At 63.3% G+C, this 16,809-nt stretch overlaps 48 non-coding genes across 48 annotated transcripts; all 48 read right to left on the minus strand.

Moving 5' to 3' along the window:
- Window positions 1-28: 28 nt before the first annotated feature.
- Window positions 29-147, minus strand: LOC136105499 (5S ribosomal RNA). The gene has a single exon (XR_010651948.1). It is a non-coding gene; the product is annotated as a 5S ribosomal RNA (ribosomal RNA).
- Window positions 148-390: 243 nt separating this feature from the next.
- On the minus strand, window positions 391-509 carry LOC136105503 (5S ribosomal RNA). The gene has a single exon (XR_010651952.1). It is a non-coding gene; the product is annotated as a 5S ribosomal RNA (ribosomal RNA).
- A 243-nt stretch (window positions 510-752) lies between these two features.
- On the minus strand, window positions 753-871 carry LOC136105435 (5S ribosomal RNA). Its single transcript, XR_010651884.1, has one exon. It is a non-coding gene; the product is annotated as a 5S ribosomal RNA (ribosomal RNA).
- A 231-nt stretch (window positions 872-1,102) lies between these two features.
- LOC136105446 (5S ribosomal RNA) lies at window positions 1,103-1,221 on the minus strand. Its single transcript, XR_010651895.1, has one exon. It is a non-coding gene; the product is annotated as a 5S ribosomal RNA (ribosomal RNA).
- A 232-nt stretch (window positions 1,222-1,453) lies between these two features.
- Window positions 1,454-1,572, minus strand: LOC136105457 (5S ribosomal RNA). The gene has a single exon (XR_010651906.1). It is a non-coding gene; the product is annotated as a 5S ribosomal RNA (ribosomal RNA).
- A 232-nt stretch (window positions 1,573-1,804) lies between these two features.
- On the minus strand, window positions 1,805-1,923 carry LOC136105468 (5S ribosomal RNA). Its single transcript, XR_010651917.1, has one exon. It is a non-coding gene; the product is annotated as a 5S ribosomal RNA (ribosomal RNA).
- A 232-nt stretch (window positions 1,924-2,155) lies between these two features.
- Window positions 2,156-2,274, minus strand: LOC136105498 (5S ribosomal RNA). Its single transcript, XR_010651947.1, has one exon. It is a non-coding gene; the product is annotated as a 5S ribosomal RNA (ribosomal RNA).
- A 232-nt stretch (window positions 2,275-2,506) lies between these two features.
- On the minus strand, window positions 2,507-2,625 carry LOC136105479 (5S ribosomal RNA). The gene has a single exon (XR_010651928.1). It is a non-coding gene; the product is annotated as a 5S ribosomal RNA (ribosomal RNA).
- A 243-nt stretch (window positions 2,626-2,868) lies between these two features.
- Window positions 2,869-2,987, minus strand: LOC136105490 (5S ribosomal RNA). The gene has a single exon (XR_010651939.1). It is a non-coding gene; the product is annotated as a 5S ribosomal RNA (ribosomal RNA).
- Window positions 2,988-3,219: 232 nt separating this feature from the next.
- On the minus strand, window positions 3,220-3,338 carry LOC136105501 (5S ribosomal RNA). The gene has a single exon (XR_010651950.1). It is a non-coding gene; the product is annotated as a 5S ribosomal RNA (ribosomal RNA).
- Window positions 3,339-3,581: 243 nt separating this feature from the next.
- On the minus strand, window positions 3,582-3,700 carry LOC136105512 (5S ribosomal RNA). The gene has a single exon (XR_010651961.1). It is a non-coding gene; the product is annotated as a 5S ribosomal RNA (ribosomal RNA).
- A 233-nt stretch (window positions 3,701-3,933) lies between these two features.
- On the minus strand, window positions 3,934-4,052 carry LOC136105524 (5S ribosomal RNA). Its single transcript, XR_010651971.1, has one exon. It is a non-coding gene; the product is annotated as a 5S ribosomal RNA (ribosomal RNA).
- A 231-nt stretch (window positions 4,053-4,283) lies between these two features.
- Window positions 4,284-4,402, minus strand: LOC136105504 (5S ribosomal RNA). The gene has a single exon (XR_010651953.1). It is a non-coding gene; the product is annotated as a 5S ribosomal RNA (ribosomal RNA).
- A 232-nt stretch (window positions 4,403-4,634) lies between these two features.
- Window positions 4,635-4,753, minus strand: LOC136105549 (5S ribosomal RNA). Its single transcript, XR_010651995.1, has one exon. It is a non-coding gene; the product is annotated as a 5S ribosomal RNA (ribosomal RNA).
- A 231-nt stretch (window positions 4,754-4,984) lies between these two features.
- LOC136105528 (5S ribosomal RNA) lies at window positions 4,985-5,103 on the minus strand. The gene has a single exon (XR_010651975.1). It is a non-coding gene; the product is annotated as a 5S ribosomal RNA (ribosomal RNA).
- A 232-nt stretch (window positions 5,104-5,335) lies between these two features.
- LOC136105560 (5S ribosomal RNA) lies at window positions 5,336-5,454 on the minus strand. The gene has a single exon (XR_010652006.1). It is a non-coding gene; the product is annotated as a 5S ribosomal RNA (ribosomal RNA).
- Window positions 5,455-5,685: 231 nt separating this feature from the next.
- On the minus strand, window positions 5,686-5,804 carry LOC136105529 (5S ribosomal RNA). The gene has a single exon (XR_010651976.1). It is a non-coding gene; the product is annotated as a 5S ribosomal RNA (ribosomal RNA).
- Window positions 5,805-6,036: 232 nt separating this feature from the next.
- LOC136105505 (5S ribosomal RNA) lies at window positions 6,037-6,155 on the minus strand. The gene has a single exon (XR_010651954.1). It is a non-coding gene; the product is annotated as a 5S ribosomal RNA (ribosomal RNA).
- A 232-nt stretch (window positions 6,156-6,387) lies between these two features.
- LOC136105530 (5S ribosomal RNA) lies at window positions 6,388-6,506 on the minus strand. Its single transcript, XR_010651977.1, has one exon. It is a non-coding gene; the product is annotated as a 5S ribosomal RNA (ribosomal RNA).
- A 243-nt stretch (window positions 6,507-6,749) lies between these two features.
- On the minus strand, window positions 6,750-6,868 carry LOC136105531 (5S ribosomal RNA). The gene has a single exon (XR_010651978.1). It is a non-coding gene; the product is annotated as a 5S ribosomal RNA (ribosomal RNA).
- Window positions 6,869-7,101: 233 nt separating this feature from the next.
- LOC136105532 (5S ribosomal RNA) lies at window positions 7,102-7,220 on the minus strand. The gene has a single exon (XR_010651979.1). It is a non-coding gene; the product is annotated as a 5S ribosomal RNA (ribosomal RNA).
- A 231-nt stretch (window positions 7,221-7,451) lies between these two features.
- LOC136105506 (5S ribosomal RNA) lies at window positions 7,452-7,570 on the minus strand. The gene has a single exon (XR_010651955.1). It is a non-coding gene; the product is annotated as a 5S ribosomal RNA (ribosomal RNA).
- Window positions 7,571-7,801: 231 nt separating this feature from the next.
- On the minus strand, window positions 7,802-7,920 carry LOC136105533 (5S ribosomal RNA). Its single transcript, XR_010651980.1, has one exon. It is a non-coding gene; the product is annotated as a 5S ribosomal RNA (ribosomal RNA).
- A 232-nt stretch (window positions 7,921-8,152) lies between these two features.
- On the minus strand, window positions 8,153-8,271 carry LOC136105534 (5S ribosomal RNA). Its single transcript, XR_010651981.1, has one exon. It is a non-coding gene; the product is annotated as a 5S ribosomal RNA (ribosomal RNA).
- Window positions 8,272-8,503: 232 nt separating this feature from the next.
- Window positions 8,504-8,622, minus strand: LOC136105535 (5S ribosomal RNA). The gene has a single exon (XR_010651982.1). It is a non-coding gene; the product is annotated as a 5S ribosomal RNA (ribosomal RNA).
- Window positions 8,623-8,854: 232 nt separating this feature from the next.
- On the minus strand, window positions 8,855-8,973 carry LOC136105536 (5S ribosomal RNA). The gene has a single exon (XR_010651983.1). It is a non-coding gene; the product is annotated as a 5S ribosomal RNA (ribosomal RNA).
- A 231-nt stretch (window positions 8,974-9,204) lies between these two features.
- On the minus strand, window positions 9,205-9,323 carry LOC136105538 (5S ribosomal RNA). The gene has a single exon (XR_010651985.1). It is a non-coding gene; the product is annotated as a 5S ribosomal RNA (ribosomal RNA).
- Window positions 9,324-9,555: 232 nt separating this feature from the next.
- On the minus strand, window positions 9,556-9,674 carry LOC136105539 (5S ribosomal RNA). Its single transcript, XR_010651986.1, has one exon. It is a non-coding gene; the product is annotated as a 5S ribosomal RNA (ribosomal RNA).
- A 231-nt stretch (window positions 9,675-9,905) lies between these two features.
- Window positions 9,906-10,024, minus strand: LOC136105540 (5S ribosomal RNA). Its single transcript, XR_010651987.1, has one exon. It is a non-coding gene; the product is annotated as a 5S ribosomal RNA (ribosomal RNA).
- Window positions 10,025-10,256: 232 nt separating this feature from the next.
- On the minus strand, window positions 10,257-10,375 carry LOC136105541 (5S ribosomal RNA). Its single transcript, XR_010651988.1, has one exon. It is a non-coding gene; the product is annotated as a 5S ribosomal RNA (ribosomal RNA).
- Window positions 10,376-10,608: 233 nt separating this feature from the next.
- On the minus strand, window positions 10,609-10,727 carry LOC136105542 (5S ribosomal RNA). The gene has a single exon (XR_010651989.1). It is a non-coding gene; the product is annotated as a 5S ribosomal RNA (ribosomal RNA).
- Window positions 10,728-10,970: 243 nt separating this feature from the next.
- Window positions 10,971-11,089, minus strand: LOC136105543 (5S ribosomal RNA). Its single transcript, XR_010651990.1, has one exon. It is a non-coding gene; the product is annotated as a 5S ribosomal RNA (ribosomal RNA).
- A 231-nt stretch (window positions 11,090-11,320) lies between these two features.
- On the minus strand, window positions 11,321-11,439 carry LOC136105544 (5S ribosomal RNA). Its single transcript, XR_010651991.1, has one exon. It is a non-coding gene; the product is annotated as a 5S ribosomal RNA (ribosomal RNA).
- Window positions 11,440-11,671: 232 nt separating this feature from the next.
- LOC136105546 (5S ribosomal RNA) lies at window positions 11,672-11,790 on the minus strand. The gene has a single exon (XR_010651992.1). It is a non-coding gene; the product is annotated as a 5S ribosomal RNA (ribosomal RNA).
- Window positions 11,791-12,023: 233 nt separating this feature from the next.
- Window positions 12,024-12,142, minus strand: LOC136105547 (5S ribosomal RNA). Its single transcript, XR_010651993.1, has one exon. It is a non-coding gene; the product is annotated as a 5S ribosomal RNA (ribosomal RNA).
- A 243-nt stretch (window positions 12,143-12,385) lies between these two features.
- On the minus strand, window positions 12,386-12,504 carry LOC136105548 (5S ribosomal RNA). The gene has a single exon (XR_010651994.1). It is a non-coding gene; the product is annotated as a 5S ribosomal RNA (ribosomal RNA).
- A 232-nt stretch (window positions 12,505-12,736) lies between these two features.
- Window positions 12,737-12,855, minus strand: LOC136105550 (5S ribosomal RNA). Its single transcript, XR_010651996.1, has one exon. It is a non-coding gene; the product is annotated as a 5S ribosomal RNA (ribosomal RNA).
- A 231-nt stretch (window positions 12,856-13,086) lies between these two features.
- Window positions 13,087-13,205, minus strand: LOC136105551 (5S ribosomal RNA). Its single transcript, XR_010651997.1, has one exon. It is a non-coding gene; the product is annotated as a 5S ribosomal RNA (ribosomal RNA).
- A 231-nt stretch (window positions 13,206-13,436) lies between these two features.
- On the minus strand, window positions 13,437-13,555 carry LOC136105406 (5S ribosomal RNA). The gene has a single exon (XR_010651856.1). It is a non-coding gene; the product is annotated as a 5S ribosomal RNA (ribosomal RNA).
- A 232-nt stretch (window positions 13,556-13,787) lies between these two features.
- Window positions 13,788-13,906, minus strand: LOC136105552 (5S ribosomal RNA). Its single transcript, XR_010651998.1, has one exon. It is a non-coding gene; the product is annotated as a 5S ribosomal RNA (ribosomal RNA).
- Window positions 13,907-14,138: 232 nt separating this feature from the next.
- Window positions 14,139-14,257, minus strand: LOC136105553 (5S ribosomal RNA). The gene has a single exon (XR_010651999.1). It is a non-coding gene; the product is annotated as a 5S ribosomal RNA (ribosomal RNA).
- A 243-nt stretch (window positions 14,258-14,500) lies between these two features.
- On the minus strand, window positions 14,501-14,619 carry LOC136105554 (5S ribosomal RNA). Its single transcript, XR_010652000.1, has one exon. It is a non-coding gene; the product is annotated as a 5S ribosomal RNA (ribosomal RNA).
- A 232-nt stretch (window positions 14,620-14,851) lies between these two features.
- Window positions 14,852-14,970, minus strand: LOC136105555 (5S ribosomal RNA). Its single transcript, XR_010652001.1, has one exon. It is a non-coding gene; the product is annotated as a 5S ribosomal RNA (ribosomal RNA).
- Window positions 14,971-15,213: 243 nt separating this feature from the next.
- Window positions 15,214-15,332, minus strand: LOC136105556 (5S ribosomal RNA). Its single transcript, XR_010652002.1, has one exon. It is a non-coding gene; the product is annotated as a 5S ribosomal RNA (ribosomal RNA).
- A 233-nt stretch (window positions 15,333-15,565) lies between these two features.
- On the minus strand, window positions 15,566-15,684 carry LOC136105557 (5S ribosomal RNA). The gene has a single exon (XR_010652003.1). It is a non-coding gene; the product is annotated as a 5S ribosomal RNA (ribosomal RNA).
- Window positions 15,685-15,915: 231 nt separating this feature from the next.
- On the minus strand, window positions 15,916-16,034 carry LOC136105507 (5S ribosomal RNA). Its single transcript, XR_010651956.1, has one exon. It is a non-coding gene; the product is annotated as a 5S ribosomal RNA (ribosomal RNA).
- Window positions 16,035-16,266: 232 nt separating this feature from the next.
- LOC136105412 (5S ribosomal RNA) lies at window positions 16,267-16,385 on the minus strand. Its single transcript, XR_010651862.1, has one exon. It is a non-coding gene; the product is annotated as a 5S ribosomal RNA (ribosomal RNA).
- Window positions 16,386-16,616: 231 nt separating this feature from the next.
- LOC136105558 (5S ribosomal RNA) lies at window positions 16,617-16,735 on the minus strand. Its single transcript, XR_010652004.1, has one exon. It is a non-coding gene; the product is annotated as a 5S ribosomal RNA (ribosomal RNA).
- Between the last annotated feature and the right edge of the window lie 74 nt (window positions 16,736-16,809).

Genomic DNA, 16,809 nt, shown 5'->3' on the forward strand with positions numbered 1-16,809 from the left:
GACAGACACTCCGCCGCCAAAACACAAAAGCCTACAGCACCCGGTATTCCCAGGCGGTCTCCCATCCAAGTACTAACCGGGCCCGACCCTGCTTAGCTTCCGAGATCAGACGAGATCGGGCATTCTCAGGGTGGTATGGCCGTAGGCACCCACTCCACCGCCAGCCACGCTCTCCTGCACCCCAAACCTGCCTTTCGCACCACAAACTGAATCCTCAAAGCCCCTGACACCAGCTCGGGGCGAACCCACGGACACGACCCGCCAAAAACCTCACTCCCTGCCACGCGACGGAGCGTGCCCCTACGGCTCTGCCCCTCGCACGCTCCCCCATGAGCCCCCCTCCCCTCCAAAACAATCGGGTAGACAAACACTCCGCCGCCAAAACACAAAAGCCTACAGCACCCGGTATTCCCAGGCGGTCTCCCATCCAAGTACTAACCGGGCCCGACCCTGCTTAGCTTCCGAGATCAGACGAGATCGGGCGTTCTCAGCGTGGTATGGCCGTAGGCACCCACTCCACCGCCAGCCACGCTCTCCTGCACCCCAAACCTGCCTTTCGCACCACAAACTGAATCCTCAAAGCCCCTGACACCAGCTCGGGGCGAACCCACGGACACGACCCGCCAAAAACCTCACTCCCTGCCACGCGACGGAGCGTGCCCCTACGGCTCTGCCCCTCGCACGCTCCCCCATGAGCCCCCCTCCCCTCCAAAACAATCGGGTAGACAAACACTCCGCCGCCAAAACACAAAAGCCTACAGCACCCGGTATTCCCAGGCGGTCTCCCATCCAAGTACTAACCGGGCCCGACCCTGCTTAGCTTCCGAGATCAGACGAGATCGGGCGTTCTCAGGGTGGTATGGCCGTAGGCACCCACTCCACCGCCAGCCACGCTCTCACGCACCCCGAACCTGTCTCCCGTGACACAAACTGACACCTCAAAGCCCCTGACACCAGCTCGGGGCGAACCCACGGACACGTGCAGCCCAAAACCTCGCTCCCTGCCACCCAACAGCGCCTGTCCCCACATCTCTGCCCCTCCCACGCCCCCCCCCCCTCCAAAACAAACGGGGAGACGGACACTCCGCCGCCAAAACACAAAAGCCTACAGCACCCGGTATTCCCAGGCGGTCTCCCATCCAAGTACTAACCGGGCCCGACCCTGCTTAGCTTCCGAGATCAGACGAGATCGGGCGTTCTCAGGGTGGTATGGCCGTAGGCACCCACTCCACCGCCAGCCACGCTCTCCTGCACCCCAAACCTGTCTCCCGTGACACAAACTGACTCCTCAAAGCCCCTGACACCAGCTCGGGGCGAACCCACGGACACGTGCAGCCCAAAACCTCGCTCCCTGCCACCCAACAGCGCCTGTCCCCACATCTCTGCCCTTCCCACGCCCCTCCTCCCCTCCAAAACAAACGGGGAGACGGACACTCCGCCGCCAAAACACAAAAGCCTACAGCACCCGGTATTCCCAGGCGGTCTCCCATCCAAGTACTAACCGGGCCCGACCCTGCTTAGCTTCCGAGATCAGACGAGATCGGGCGTTCTCAGGGTGGTATGGCCGTAGGCACCCACTCCACCGCCAGCCACGCTCTCGCGCACCCCGAACCTGTCTCCCGTGACACAAACTGACACCTCAAAGCCCCTGACACCAGCTCGGGGCGAACCCACGGACACGTGCAGCCCAAAACCTCGCTCCCTGCCACCCAACAGCACCTGTCCCCACATCTCTGCCCCTCCCACGCCCCCCCTCCCCTCCAAAACAAACGGGGAGACGGACACTCCGCCGCCAAAACACAAAAGCCTACAGCACCCGGTATTCCCAGGCGGTCTCCCATCCAAGTACTAACCGGGCCCGACCCTGCTTAGCTTCCGAGATCAGACGAGATCGGGCGTTCTCAGGGTGGTATGGCCGTAGGCACCACTCCACCTCCAGCCACGCTCTCCTGCACCCCAAACCTGTCTCCCGTGACACAAACTGACTCCTCAAAGCCCCTGACACCAGCTCGGGGCGAACCCACGGACACGTGCAGCCCAAAACCTCGCTCCCTGCCAGACCAACAGCGCCTGTCCCCACATCTCTGCCCCTCCCACGCCCCCCCTCCCGTCCAAAACAAACGGGGAGACGGACACTCCGCCACCAAAACACAAAAGCCTACAGCACCCGGTATTCCCAGGCGGTCTCCCATCCAAGTACTAACCGGGCCCGACCCTGCTTAGCTTCCGAGATCAGACGAGATCGGGCGTTCTCAGGGTGGTATGGCCATAGGCACCCACTCCACCGCCAGCCACGCTCTCGCGCACCCCGAACCTGTCTCCCGTGACACAAACTGACACCTCAAAGCCCCTGACACCAGCTCGGGGCGAACCCACGGACACGTGCAGCCCAAAACCTCGCTCCCTGCCACCCAACAGCGCCTGTCCCCACATCTCTGCCCCTCCCACGCCCCCCCTCCCCTCCAAAACAAACGGGGAGACGGACACTCCGCCGCCAAAACACAAAAGCCTACAGCACCCGGTATTCCCAGGCGGTCTCCCATCCAAGTACTAACCGGGCCCGACCCTGCTTAGCTTCCGAGATCAGACGAGATCGGGCGTTCTCAGGGTGGTATGGCCGTAGGCACTCACTCCACCGCCAGCTACGCTCTCCTGCACCCCAAACCTGCCTTTCGCACCACAAACTGATTCCTCAAAGCCCCTGACACCAGCTCGGGGCGACCCCGCGGACACGTCCCGCCAAAAACCTCGCTCCCTGCCACGCGACGGAGCGTGCCCCTACGGCTCTGCCCCTCGCACGCTCCCCCATGAGCCCCCCTCCCCTCCAAAACAATCGGGTAGACAAACACTCCGCCGCCAAAACACAAAAGCCTACAGCACCCGGTATTCCCAGGCGGTCTCCCATCCAAGTACTAACCGGGCCCGACCCTGCTTAGCTTCCGAGATCAGACGAGATCGGGCGTTCTCAGGGTGGTATGGCCGTAGGCACCCACTCCACCGCCAGCCACGCTCTCGCGCACCCCGAACCTGTCTCCCGTGACACAAACTGACACCTCAAAGCCCCTGACACCAGCTCGGGGCGAACCCACGGACACGTGCCGCCAAAAACCTCGCTCCCTGCCACCCAACAGCGCCTGTCCCCACATCTCTGCCCCTCCCACGCCCCCCCCCACCTCCAAAACAAACGGGGAGACGGACACTCCGCCGCCAAAACACAAAAGCCTACAGCACCCGGTATTCCCAGGCGGTCTCCCATCCAAGTACTAACCGGGCCCGACCCTGCTTAGCTTCCGAGATCAGACGAGATCGGGCGTTCTCAGGGTGGTATGGCCGTAGGCACCCACTCCACCGCCAGCCACGCTCTCGCGCACCCCGAACCTGTCTCCCGTGACACAAACTGACACCTCAAAGCCCCTGACACCAGCTCGGGGCGACCCCGCGGACACGTCCCGCCAAAAACCTCGCTCCCTGCCACGCGACGGAGCGTGCCCCTACGGCTCTGCCCCTCGCACGCTCCCCCATGAGCCCCCCTACCCTCCAAAACAATCGGGTAGACAAACACTCCGCCGCCAAAACACAAAAGCCTACAGCACCCGGTATTCCCAGGCGGTCTCCCATCCAAGTACTAACCGGGCCCGACCCTGCTTAGCTTCCGAGATCAGACGAGATCGGGCGTTCTCAGGGTGGTATGGCCGTAGGCACCCACTCCACCTCCAGCCACGCTCTCCTGCACCCCAAACCTGTCTCCCGTGACACAAACTGACTCCTCAAAGCCCCTGACACCAGCTCGGGGCGAACCCACGGACACGTGCAGCCCAAAACCTCGCTCCCTGCCAGACCAACAGCGCCTGTCCCCACATCTCTGCCCCTCCCACGCCCCCCCTCCCCTCCAAAACAAACGGGGAGACGGACACTCCGCCGCCAAAACACAAAAGCCTACAGCACCCGGTATTCCCAGGCGGTCTCCCATCCAAGTACTAACCGGGCCCGACCCTGCTTAGCTTCCGAGATCAGACGAGATCGGGCGTTCTCAGGGTGGTATGGCCGTAGGCACCCACTCCACCGCCAGCCACGCTCTCCTGCACCCCAAACCTGTCTCCCGTGACACAAACTGACACCTCAAAGCCCCTGACACCAGCTCGGGGCGAACCCACGGACACGTGCAGCCCAAAACCTCGCTCCCTGCCACCCAACAGCGCCTGTCCCCACATCTCTGCCCCTCCCACGCCCCCCCCCCCTCCAAAACAAACGGGGAGACGGACACTCCGCCGCCAAAACACAAAAGCCTACAGCACCCGGTATTCCCAGGCGGTCTCCCATCCAAGTACTAACCGGGCCCGACCCTGCTTAGCTTCCGAGATCAGACGAGATCGGGCGTTCTCAGCGTGGTATGGCCATAGGCACCCACTCCACCGCCAGCCACGCTCTCGCGCACCCCGAACCTGTCTCCCGTGACACAAACTGACACCTCAAAGCCCCTGACACCAGCTCGGGGCGAACCCACGGACACGTGCAGCCCAAAACCTCGCTCCCTGCCACCCAACAGCGCCTGTCCCCACATCTCTGCCCCTCCCACGCCCCCCCTCCCCTCCAAAACAAACGGGGAGACGGACACTCCGCCGCCAAAACACAAAAGCCTACAGCACCCGGTATTCCCAGGCGGTCTCCCATCCAAGTACTAACCGGGCCCAACCCTGCTTAGCTTCCGAGATCAGACGAGATCGGGCGTTCTCAGGGTGGTATGGCCGTAGGCACCCACTCCACCGCCAGCCACGCTCTCGCGCACCCCGAACCTGTCTCCCGTGACACAAACTGACACCTCAAAGCCCCTGACACCAGCTCGGGGCGAACCCACGGACACGTGCAGCCCAAAACCTCGCTCCCTGCCACCCAACAGCGCCTGTCCCCACATCTCTGCCCCTCCCACGCCCCCCCCCCCTCCAAAACAAACGGGGAGACGGACACTCCGCCGCCAAAACACAAAAGCCTACAGCACCCGGTATTCCCAGGCGGTCTCCCATCCAAGTACTAACCGGGCCCGACCCTGCTTAGCTTCCGAGATCAGACGAGATCGGGCGTTCTCAGGGTGGTATGGCCGTAGGCACCCACTCCACCTCCAGCCACGCTCTCCTGCACCCCAAACCTGTCTCCCGTGACACAAACTGACTCCTCAAAGCCCCTGACACCAGCTCGGGGCGAACCCACGGACACGTGCAGCCCAAAACCTCGCTCCCTGCCACCCAACAGCGCCTGTCCCCACATCTCTGCCCCTCCCACGCCCCCCCTCCCCTCCAAAACAAACGGGGAGACGGACACTCCGCCGCCAAAACACAAAAGCCTACAGCACCCGGTATTCCCAGGCGGTCTCCCATCCAAGTACTAACCGGGCCCAACCCTGCTTAGCTTCCGAGATCAGACGAGATCGGGCGTTCTCAGGGTGGTATGGCCGTAGGCACCCACTCCACCGCCAGCCACGCTCTCGCGCACCCCGAACCTGTCTCCCGTGACACAAACTGACACCTCAAAGCCCCTGACACCAGCTCGGGGCGAACCCACGGACACGTGCAGCCCAAAACCTCGCTCCCTGCCACCCAACAGCGCCTGTCCCCACATCTCTGCCCCTCCCACGCCCCCCCCCCCTCCAAAACAAACGGGGAGACGGACACTCCGCCGCCAAAACACAAAAGCCTACAGCACCCGGTATTCCCAGGCGGTCTCCCATCCAAGTACTAACCGGGCCCGACCCTGCTTAGCTTCCGAGATCAGACGAGATCGGGCGTTCTCAGGGTGGTATGGCCGTAGGCACCCACTCCACCTCCAGCCACGCTCTCCTGCACCCCAAACCTGTCTCCCGTGACACAAACTGACTCCTCAAAGCCCCTGACACCAGCTCGGGGCGAACCCACGGACACGTGCAGCCCAAAACCTCGCTCCCTGCCACCCAACAGCGCCTGTCCCCACATCTCTGCCCTTCCCACGCCCCTCCTCCCCTCCAAAACAAACGGGGAGACGGACACTCCGCCGCCAAAACACAAAAGCCTACAGCACCCGGTATTCCCAGGCGGTCTCCCATCCAAGTACTAACCGGGCCCGACCCTGCTTAGCTTCCGAGATCAGACGAGATCGGGCGTTCTCAGCGTGGTATGGCCATAGGCACCCACTCCACCGCCAGCCACGCTCTCGCGCACCCCGAACCTGTCTCCCGTGACACAAACTGACACCTCAAAGCCCCTGACACCAGCTCGGGGCGAACCCACGGACACGTGCAGCCCAAAACCTCGCTCCCTGCCACCCAACAGCGCCTGTCCCCACATCTCTGCCCCTCCCACGCCCCCCCTCCCCTCCAAAACAAACGGGGAGACGGACACTCCGCCGCCAAAACACAAAAGCCTACAGCACCCGGTATTCCCAGGCGGTCTCCCATCCAAGTACTAACCGGGCCCGACCCTGCTTAGCTTCCGAGATCAGACGAGATCGGGCGTTCTCAGGGTGGTATGGCCGTAGGCACTCACTCCACCGCCAGCTACGCTCTCCTGCACCCCAAACCTGCCTTTCGCACCACAAACTGATTCCTCAAAGCCCCTGACACCAGCTCGGGGCGACCCCGCGGACACGTCCCGCCAAAAACCTCGCTCCCTGCCACGCGACGGAGCGTGCCCCTACGGCTCTGCCCCTCGCACGCTCCCCCATGAGCCCCCCTCCCCTCCAAAACAATCGGGTAGACAAACACTCCGCCGCCAAAACACAAAAGCCTACAGCACCCGGTATTCCCAGGCGGTCTCCCATCCAAGTACTAACCGGGCCCGACCCTGCTTAGCTTCCGAGATCAGACGAGATCGGGCGTTCTCAGGGTGGTATGGCCGTAGGCACCCACTCCACCTCCAGCCACGCTCTCCTGCACCCCAAACCTGTCTCCCGTGACACAAACTGACTCCTCAAAGCCCCTGACACCAGCTCGGGGCGAACCCACGGACACGTGCAGCCCAAAACCTCGCTCCCTGCCAGACCAACAGCGCCTGTCCCCACATCTCTGCCCCTCCCACGCCCCCCCTCCCCTCCAAAACAAACGGGGAGACGGACACTCCGCCGCCAAAACACAAAAGCCTACAGCACCCGGTATTCCCAGGCGGTCTCCCATCCAAGTACTAACCGGGCCCGACCCTGCTTAGCTTCCGAGATCAGACGAGATCGGGCGTTCTCAGGGTGGTATGGCCGTAGGCACCCACTCCACCGCCAGCCACGCTCTCCTGCACCCCAAACCTGTCTCCCGTGACACAAACTGACACCTCAAAGCCCCTGACACCAGCTCGGGGCGAACCCACGGACACGTGCAGCCCAAAACCTCGCTCCCTGCCACCCAACAGCGCCTGTCCCCACATCTCTGCCCCTCCCACGCCCCCCCCCCCTCCAAAACAAACGGGGAGACGGACACTCCGCCGCCAAAACACAAAAGCCTACAGCACCCGGTATTCCCAGGCGGTCTCCCATCCAAGTACTAACCGGGCCCGACCCTGCTTAGCTTCCGAGATCAGACGAGATCGGGCGTTCTCAGCGTGGTATGGCCATAGGCACCCACTCCACCGCCAGCCACGCTCTCGCGCACCCCGAACCTGTCTCCCGTGACACAAACTGACACCTCAAAGCCCCTGACACCAGCTCGGGGCGAACCCACGGACACGTGCAGCCCAAAACCTCGCTCCCTGCCACCCAACAGCGCCTGTCCCCACATCTCTGCCCCTCCCACGCCCCCCCCCCCTCCAAAACAAACGGGGAGACGGACACTCCGCCGCCAAAACACAAAAGCCTACAGCACCCGGTATTCCCAGGCGGTCTCCCATCCAAGTACTAACCGGGCCCGACCCTGCTTAGCTTCCGAGATCAGACGAGATCGGGCGTTCTCAGGGTGGTATGGCCGTAGGCACCCACTCCACCTCCAGCCACGCTCTCCTGCACCCCAAACCTGTCTCCCGTGACACAAACTGACTCCTCAAAGCCCCTGACACCAGCTCGGGGCGAACCCACGGACACGTGCAGCCCAAAACCTCGCTCCCTGCCACCCAACAGCGCCTGTCCCCACATCTCTGCCCTTCCCACGCCCCTCCTCCCCTCCAAAACAAACGGGGAGACGGACACTCCGCCGCCAAAACACAAAAGCCTACAGCACCCGGTATTCCCAGGCGGTCTCCCATCCAAGTACTAACCGGGCCCGACCCTGCTTAGCTTCCGAGATCAGACGAGATCGGGCGTTCTCAGGGTGGTATGGCCGTAGGCACCCACTCCACCGCCAGCCACGCTCTCCTGCACCCCAAACCTGTCTCCCGTGACACAAACTGACTCCTCAAAGCCCCTGACACCAGCTCGGGGCGAACCCACGGACACGTGCAGCCCAAAACCTCGCTCCCTGCCACCCAACAGCGCCTGTCCCCACATCTCTGCCCTTCCCACGCCCCTCCTCCCCTCCAAAACAAACGGGGAGACGGACACTCCGCCGCCAAAACACAAAAGCCTACAGCACCCGGTATTCCCAGGCGGTCTCCCATCCAAGTACTAACCGGGCCCGACCCTGCTTAGCTTCCGAGATCAGACGAGATCGGGCGTTCTCAGGGTGGTATGGCCGTAGGCACCCACTCCACCGCCAGCCACGCTCTCGCGCACCCCGAACCTGTCTCCCGTGACACAAACTGACACCTCAAAGCCCCTGACACCAGCTCGGGGCGAACCCACGGACACGTGCAGCCCAAAACCTCGCTCCCTGCCACCCAACAGCGCCTGTCCCCACATCTCTGCCCCTCCCACGCCCCCCCTCCCCTCCAAAACAAACGGGGAGACGGACACTCCGCCGCCAAAACACAAAAGCCTACAGCACCCGGTATTCCCAGGCGGTCTCCCATCCAAGTACTAACCGGGCCCGACCCTGCTTAGCTTCCGAGATCAGACGAGATCGGGCGTTCTCAGGGTGGTATGGCCGTAGGCACCCACTCCACCGCCAGCCACGCTCTCGCGCACCCCGAACCTGTCTCCCGTGACACAAACTGACACCTCAAAGCCCCTGACACCAGCTCGGGGCGAACCCACGGACACGTGCAGCCCAAAACCTCGCTCCCTGCCACCCAACAGCGCCTGTCCCCACATCTCTGCCCCTCCCACGCCCCCCCCCCCTCCAAAACAAACGGGGAGACGGACACTCCGCCGCCAAAACACAAAAGCCTACAGCACCCGGTATTCCCAGGCGGTCTCCCATCCAAGTACTAACCGGGCCCGACCCTGCTTAGCTTCCGAGATCAGACGAGATCGGGCGTTCTCAGGGTGGTATGGCCGTAGGCACCCACTCCACCGCCAGCCACGCTCTCGCGCACCCCGAACCTGTCTCCCGTGACACAAACTGACACCTCAAAGCCCCTGACACCAGCTCGGGGCGAACCCACGGACACGTGCAGCCCAAAACCTCGCTCCCTGCCACCCAACAGCGCCTGTCCCCACATCTCTGCCCCTCCCACGCCCCCCCTCCCCTCCAAAACAAACGGGGAGACGGACACTCCGCCGCCAAAACACAAAAGCCTACAGCACCCGGTATTCCCAGGCGGTCTCCCATCCAAGTACTAACCGGGCCCGACCCTGCTTAGCTTCCGAGATCAGACGAGATCGGGCGTTCTCAGGGTGGTATGGCCGTAGGCACCCACTCCACCGCCAGCCACGCTCTCGCGCACCCCGAACCTGTCTCCCGTGACACAAACTGACACCTCAAAGCCCCTGACACCAGCTCGGGGCGAACCCACGGACACGTGCAGCCCAAAACCTCGCTCCCTGCCACCCAACAGCGCCTGTCCCCACATCTCTGCCCCTCCCACGCCCCCCCCCCCTCCAAAACAAACGGGGAGACGGACACTCCGCCGCCAAAACACAAAAGCCTACAGCACCCGGTATTCCCAGGCGGTCTCCCATCCAAGTACTAACCGGGCCCGACCCTGCTTAGCTTCCGAGATCAGACGAGATCGGGCGTTCTCAGGGTGGTATGGCCGTAGGCACCCACTCCACCGCCAGCCACGCTCTCGCGCACCCCGAACCTGTCTCCCGTGACACAAACTGACACCTCAAAGCCCCTGACACCAGCTCGGGGCGAACCCACGGACACGTGCAGCCCAAAACCTCGCTCCCTGCCACCCAACAGCGCCTGTCCCCACATCTCTGCCCCTCCCACGCCCCCCCTCCCCTCCAAAACAAACGGGGAGACGGACACTCCGCCACCAAAACACAAAAGCCTACAGCACCCGGTATTCCCAGGCGGTCTCCCATCCAAGTACTAACCGGGCCCGACCCTGCTTAGCTTCCGAGATCAGACGAGATCGGGCGTTCTCAGGGTGGTATGGCCGTAGGCACCCACTCCACCGCCAGCCACGCTCTCCTGCACCCCAAACCTGTCTCCCGTGACACAAACTGACACCTCAAAGCCCCTGACACCAGCTCGGGGCGAACCCACGGACACGTGCAGCCCAAAACCTCGCTCCCTGCCAGACCAACAGCGCCTGTCCCCACATCTCTGCCCCTCCCACGCCCCCCCTCCCGTCAAAAACAAACGGGGAGACGGACACTCCGCCGCCAAAACACAAAAGCCTACAGCACCCGGTATTCCCAGGCGGTCTCCCATCCAAGTACTAACCGGGCCCGACCCTGCTTAGCTTCCGAGATCAGACGAGATCGGGCGTTCTCAGGGTGGTATGGCCGTAGGCACTCACTCCACCGCCAGCTACGCTCTCCTGCACCCCAAACCTGCCTTTCGCACCACAAACTGATTCCTCAAAGCCCCTGACACCAGCTCGGGGCGACCCCGCGGACACGTCCCGCCAAAAACCTCGCTCCCTGCCACGCGACGGAGCGTGCCCCTACGGCTCTGCCCCTCGCACGCTCCCCCATGAGCCCCCCTCCCCTCCAAAACAATCGGGTAGACAAACACTCCGCCGCCAAAACACAAAAGCCTACAGCACCCGGTATTCCCAGGCGGTCTCCCATCCAAGTACTAACCGGGCCCGACCCTGCTTAGCTTCCGAGATCAGACGAGATCGGGCGTTCTCAGGGTGGTATGGCCGTAGGCACCCACTCCACCGCCAGCCACGCTCTCGCGCACCCCGAACCTGTCTCCCGTGACACAAACTGACACCTCAAAGCCCCTGACACCAGCTCGGGGCGAACCCACGGACACGTGCAGCCCAAAACCTCGCTCCCTGCCACCCAACAGCGCCTGTCCCCACATCTCTGCCCCTCCCACGCCCCCCCCCCCTCCAAAACAAACGGGGAGACGGACACTCCGCCGCCAAAACACAAAAGCCTACAGCACCCGGTATTCCCAGGCGGTCTCCCATCCAAGTACTAACCGGGCCCGACCCTGCTTAGCTTCCGAGATCAGACGAGATCGGGCGTTCTCAGGGTGGTATGGCCGTAGGCACCCACTCCACCGCCAGCCACGCTCTCGCGCACCCCGAACCTGTCTCCCGTGACACAAACTGACACCTCAAAGCCCCTGACACCAGCTCGGGGCGAACCCACGGACACGTGCAGCCCAAAACCTCGCTCCCTGCCACCCAACAGCGCCTGTCCCCACATCTCTGCCCCTCCCACGCCCCCCCTCCCCTCCAAAACAAACGGGGAGACGGACACTCCGCCACCAAAACACAAAAGCCTACAGCACCCGGTATTCCCAGGCGGTCTCCCATCCAAGTACTAACCGGGCCCGACCCTGCTTAGCTTCCGAGATCAGACGAGATCGGGCGTTCTCAGGGTGGTATGGCCGTAGGCACCCACTCCACCGCCAGCCACGCTCTCCTGCACCCCAAACCTGTCTCCCGTGACACAAACTGACACCTCAAAGCCCCTGACACCAGCTCGGGGCGAACCCACGGACACGTGCAGCCCAAAACCTCGCTCCCTGCCAGACCAACAGCGCCTGTCCCCACATCTCTGCCCCTCCCACGCCCCCCCTCCCGTCAAAAACAAACGGGGAGACGGACACTCCGCCGCCAAAACACAAAAGCCTACAGCACCCGGTATTCCCAGGCGGTCTCCCATCCAAGTACTAACCGGGCCCGACCCTGCTTAGCTTCCGAGATCAGACGAGATCGGGCGTTCTCAGGGTGGTATGGCCGTAGGCACTCACTCCACCGCCAGCTACGCTCTCCTGCACCCCAAACCTGCCTTTCGCACCACAAACTGATTCCTCAAAGCCCCTGACACCAGCTCGGGGCGACCCCGCGGACACGTCCCGCCAAAAACCTCGCTCCCTGCCACGCGACGGAGCGTGCCCCTACGGCTCTGCCCCTCGCACGCTCCCCCATGAGCCCCCCTCCCCTCCAAAACAATCGGGTAGACAAACACTCCGCCGCCAAAACACAAAAGCCTACAGCACCCGGTATTCCCAGGCGGTCTCCCATCCAAGTACTAACCGGGCCCGACCCTGCTTAGCTTCCGAGATCAGACGAGATCGGGCGTTCTCAGGGTGGTATGGCCGTAGGCACCCACTCCACCGCCAGCCACGCTCTCGCGCACCCCGAACCTGTCTCCCGTGACACAAACTGACACCTCAAAGCCCCTGACACCAGCTCGGGGCGAACCCACGGACACGTGCCGCCAAAAACCTCGCTCCCTGCCACCCAACAGCGCCTGTCCCCACATCTCTGCCCCTCCCACGCCCCCCCCCACCTCCAAAACAAACGGGGAGACGGACACTCCGCCGCCAAAACACAAAAGCCTACAGCACCCGGTATTCCCAGGCGGTCTCCCATCCAAGTACTAACCGGGCCCGACCCTGCTTAGCTTCCGAGATCAGACGAGATCGGGCGTTCTCAGGGTGGTATGGCCGTAGGCACCCACTCCACCGCCAGCCACGCTCTCGTGCACCCCGAACCTGTCTCCCGTGACACAAACTGACACCTCAAAGCCCCTGACACCAGCTCGGGGCGAACCCACGGACACGTGCAGCCCAAAACCTCGCTCCCTGCCACCCAACAGCGCCTGTCCCCACATCTCTGCCCCTCCCACGCCCCCCCCCCCTCCAAAACAAACGGGGAGACGGACACTCCGCCGCCAAAACACAAAAGCCTACAGCACCCGGTATTCCCAGGCGGTCTCCCATCCAAGTACTAACCGGGCCCGACCCTGCTTAGCTTCCGAGATCAGACGAGATCGGGCGTTCTCAGGGTGGTATGGCCGTAGGCACCCACTCCACCGCCAGCCACGCTCTCGCGCACCCCGAACCTGTCTCCCGTGACACAAACTGACACCTCAAAGCCCCTGACACCAGCTCGGGGCGAACCCACGGACACGTGCAGCCCAAAACCTCGCTCCCTGCCACCCAATAGCGCCTGTCCCCACATCTCTGCCCCTCCCACGCCCCCCCCCCCTCCAAAACAAACGGGGAGACGGACACTCCGCCGCCAAAACACAAAAGCCTACAGCACCCGGTATTCCCAGGCGGTCTCCCATCCAAGTACTAACCGGGCCCGACCCTGCTTAGCTTCCGAGATCAGATGAGATCGGGCGTTCTCAGGGTGGTATGGCCGTAGGCACCCACTCCACCGCCAGCCACGCTCTCGCGCACCCCGAACCTGTCTCCCGTGACACAAACTGACACCTCAAAGCCCCTGACACCAGCTCGGGGCGAACCCACGGACACGTGCAGCCCAAAACCTCGCTCCCTGCCACCCAACAGCGCCTGTCCCCACATCTCTGCCCCTCCCACGCCCCCCCTCCCCTCCAAAACAAACGGGGAGACGGACACTCCGCCGCCAAAACACAAAAGCCTACAGCACCCGGTATTCCCAGGCGGTCTCCCATCCAAGTACTAACCGGGCCCGACCCTGCTTAGCTTCCGAGATCAGACGAGATCGGGCGTTCTCAGGGTGGTATGGCCGTAGGCACCCACTCCACCGCCAGCCACGCTCTCGCGCACCCCGAACCTGTCTCCCGTGACACAAACTGACACCTCAAAGCCCCTGACACCAGCTCGGGGCGAACCCACGGACACGTGCAGCCCAAAACCTCGCTCCCTGCCACCCAACAGCGCCTGTCCCCACATCTCTGCCCCTCCCACGCCCCCCCTCCCCTCCAAAACAAACGGGGAGACGGACACTCCGCCGCCAAAACACAAAAGCCTACAGCACCCGGTATTCCCAGGCGGTCTCCCATCCAAGTACTAACCGGGCCCGACCCTGCTTAGCTTCCGAGATCAGACGAGATCGGGCGTTCTCAGGGTGGTATGGCCGTAGGCACCCACTCCACCGCCAGCCACGCTCTCCTGCACCCCAAACCTGTCTCCCGTGACACAAACTGACTCCTCAAAGCCCCTGACACCAGCTCGGGGCGACCCCGCGGACACGTCCCGCCAAAAACCTCGCTCCCTGCCACGCGACGGAGCGTGCCCCTACGGCTCTGCCCCTCGCACGCTCCCCCATGAGCCCCCCTCCCCTCCAAAACAATCGGGTAGACAAACACTCCGCCGCCAAAACACAAAAGCCTACAGCACCCGGTATTCCCAGGCGGTCTCCCATCCAAGTACTAACCGGGCCCGACCCTGCTTAGCTTCCGAGATCAGACGAGATCGGGCGTTCTCAGGGTGGTATGGCCGTAGGCACCCACTCCACCGCCAGCCACGCTCTCGCGCACCCCGAACCTGTCTCCCGTGACACAAACTGACACCTCAAAGCCCCTGACACCAGCTCGGGGCGAACCCACGGACACGTGCCGCCAAAAACCTCGCTCCCTGCCACCCAACAGCGCCTGTCCCCACATCTCTGCCCCTCCCACGCCCCCCCCCACCTCCAAAACAAACGGGGAGACGGACACTCCGCCGCCAAAACACAAAAGCCTACAGCACCCGGTATTCCCAGGCGGTCTCCCATCCAAGTACTAACCGGGCCCGACCCTGCTTAGCTTCCGAGATCAGACGAGATCGGGCGTTCTCAGGGTGGTATGGCCGTAGGCACCCACTCCACCGCCAGCCACGCTCTCGCGCACCCCGAACCTGTCTCCCGTGACACAAACTGACACCTCAAAGCCCCTGACACCAGCTCGGGGCGACCCCGCGGACACGTCCCGCCAAAAACCTCGCTCCCTGCCACGCGACGGAGCGTGCCCCTACGGCTCTGCCCCTCGCACGCTCCCCCATGAGCCCCCCTCCCCTCCAAAACAATCGGGTAGACAAACACTCCGCCGCCAAAACACAAAAGCCTACAGCACCCGGTATTCCCAGGCGGTCTCCCATCCAAGTACTAACCGGGCCCGACCCTGCTTAGCTTCCGAGATCAGACGAGATCGGGCGTTCTCAGGGTGGTATGGCCGTAGGCACCCACTCCACCTCCAGCCACGCTCTCCTGCACCCCAAACCTGTCTCCCGTGACACAAACTGACTCCTCAAAGCCCCTGACACCAGCTCGGGGCGAACCCACGGACACGTGCAGCCCAAAACCTCGCTCCCTGCCAGACCAACAGCGCCTGTCCCCACATCTCTGCCCCTCCCACGCCCCCCCTCCCCTCCAAAACAAACGGGGAGACGGACACTCCGCCGCCAAAACACAAAAGCCTACAGCACCCGGTATTCCCAGGCGGTCTCCCATCCAAGTACTAACCGGGCCCGACCCTGCTTAGCTTCCGAGATCAGACGAGATCGGGCGTTCTCAGGGTGGTATGGCCGTAGGCACCCACTCCACCGCCAGCCACGCTCTCCTGCACCCCAAACCTGTCTCCCGTGACACAAACTGACACCTCAAAGCCCCTGACACCAGCTCGGGGCGAACCCACGGACACGTGCAGCCCAAAACCTCGCTCCCTGCCACCCAACAGCGCCTGTCCCCACATCTCTGCCCCTCCCACGCCCCCCCCCCCTCCAAAACAAACGGGGAGACGGACACTCCGCCGCCAAAACACAAAAGCCTACAGCACCCGGTATTCCCAGGCGGTCTCCCATCCAAGTACTAACCGGGCCCGACCCTGCTTAGCTTCCGAGATCAGACGAGATCGGGCGTTCTCAGCGTGGTATGGCCATAGGCACCCACTCCACCGCCAGCCACGCTCTCGCGCACCCCGAACCTGTCTCCCGTGACACAAACTGACACCTCAAAGCCCCTGACACCAGCTCGGGGCGAACCCACGGACACGTGCAGCCCAAAACCTCGCTCCCTGCCACCCAACAGCGCCTGTCCCCACATCTCTGCCCCTCCCACGCCCCCCCTCCCCTCCAAAACAAACGGGGAGACGGACACTCCGCCGCCAAAACACAAAAGCCTACAGCACCCGGTATTCCCAGGCGGTCTCCCATCCAAGTACTAACCGGGCCCAACCCTGCTTAGCTTCCGAGATCAGACGAGATCGGGCGTTCTCAGGGTGGTATGGCCGTAGGCACCCACTCCACCGCCAGCCACGCTCTCGCGCACCCCGAACCTGTCTCCCGTGACACAAACTGACACCTCAAAGCCCCTGACACCAGCTCGGGGCGAACCCACGGACACGTGCAGCCCAAAACCTCGCTCCCTGCCACCCAACAGCGCCTGTCCCCACATCTCTGCCCCTCCCACGCCCCCCCCCCCTCCAAAACAAACGGGGAGACGGACACTCCGCCGCCAAAACACAAAAGCCTACAGCACCCGGTATTCCCAGGCGGTCTCCCATCCAAGTACTAACCGGGCCCGACCCTGCTTAGCTTCCGAGATCAGACGAGATCGGGCGTTCTCAGGGTGGTATGGCCGTAGGCACCCACTCCACCTCCAGCCACGCTCTCCTGCACCCCAAACCTGTCTCCCGTGACACAAACTGACTCCTCAAAGC

This window comes from Patagioenas fasciata, chromosome 9, assembly GCF_037038585.1.
Source record: "Patagioenas fasciata isolate bPatFas1 chromosome 9, bPatFas1.hap1, whole genome shotgun sequence".
Lineage (NCBI taxonomy): Eukaryota > Metazoa > Chordata > Aves > Columbiformes > Columbidae > Patagioenas > Patagioenas fasciata.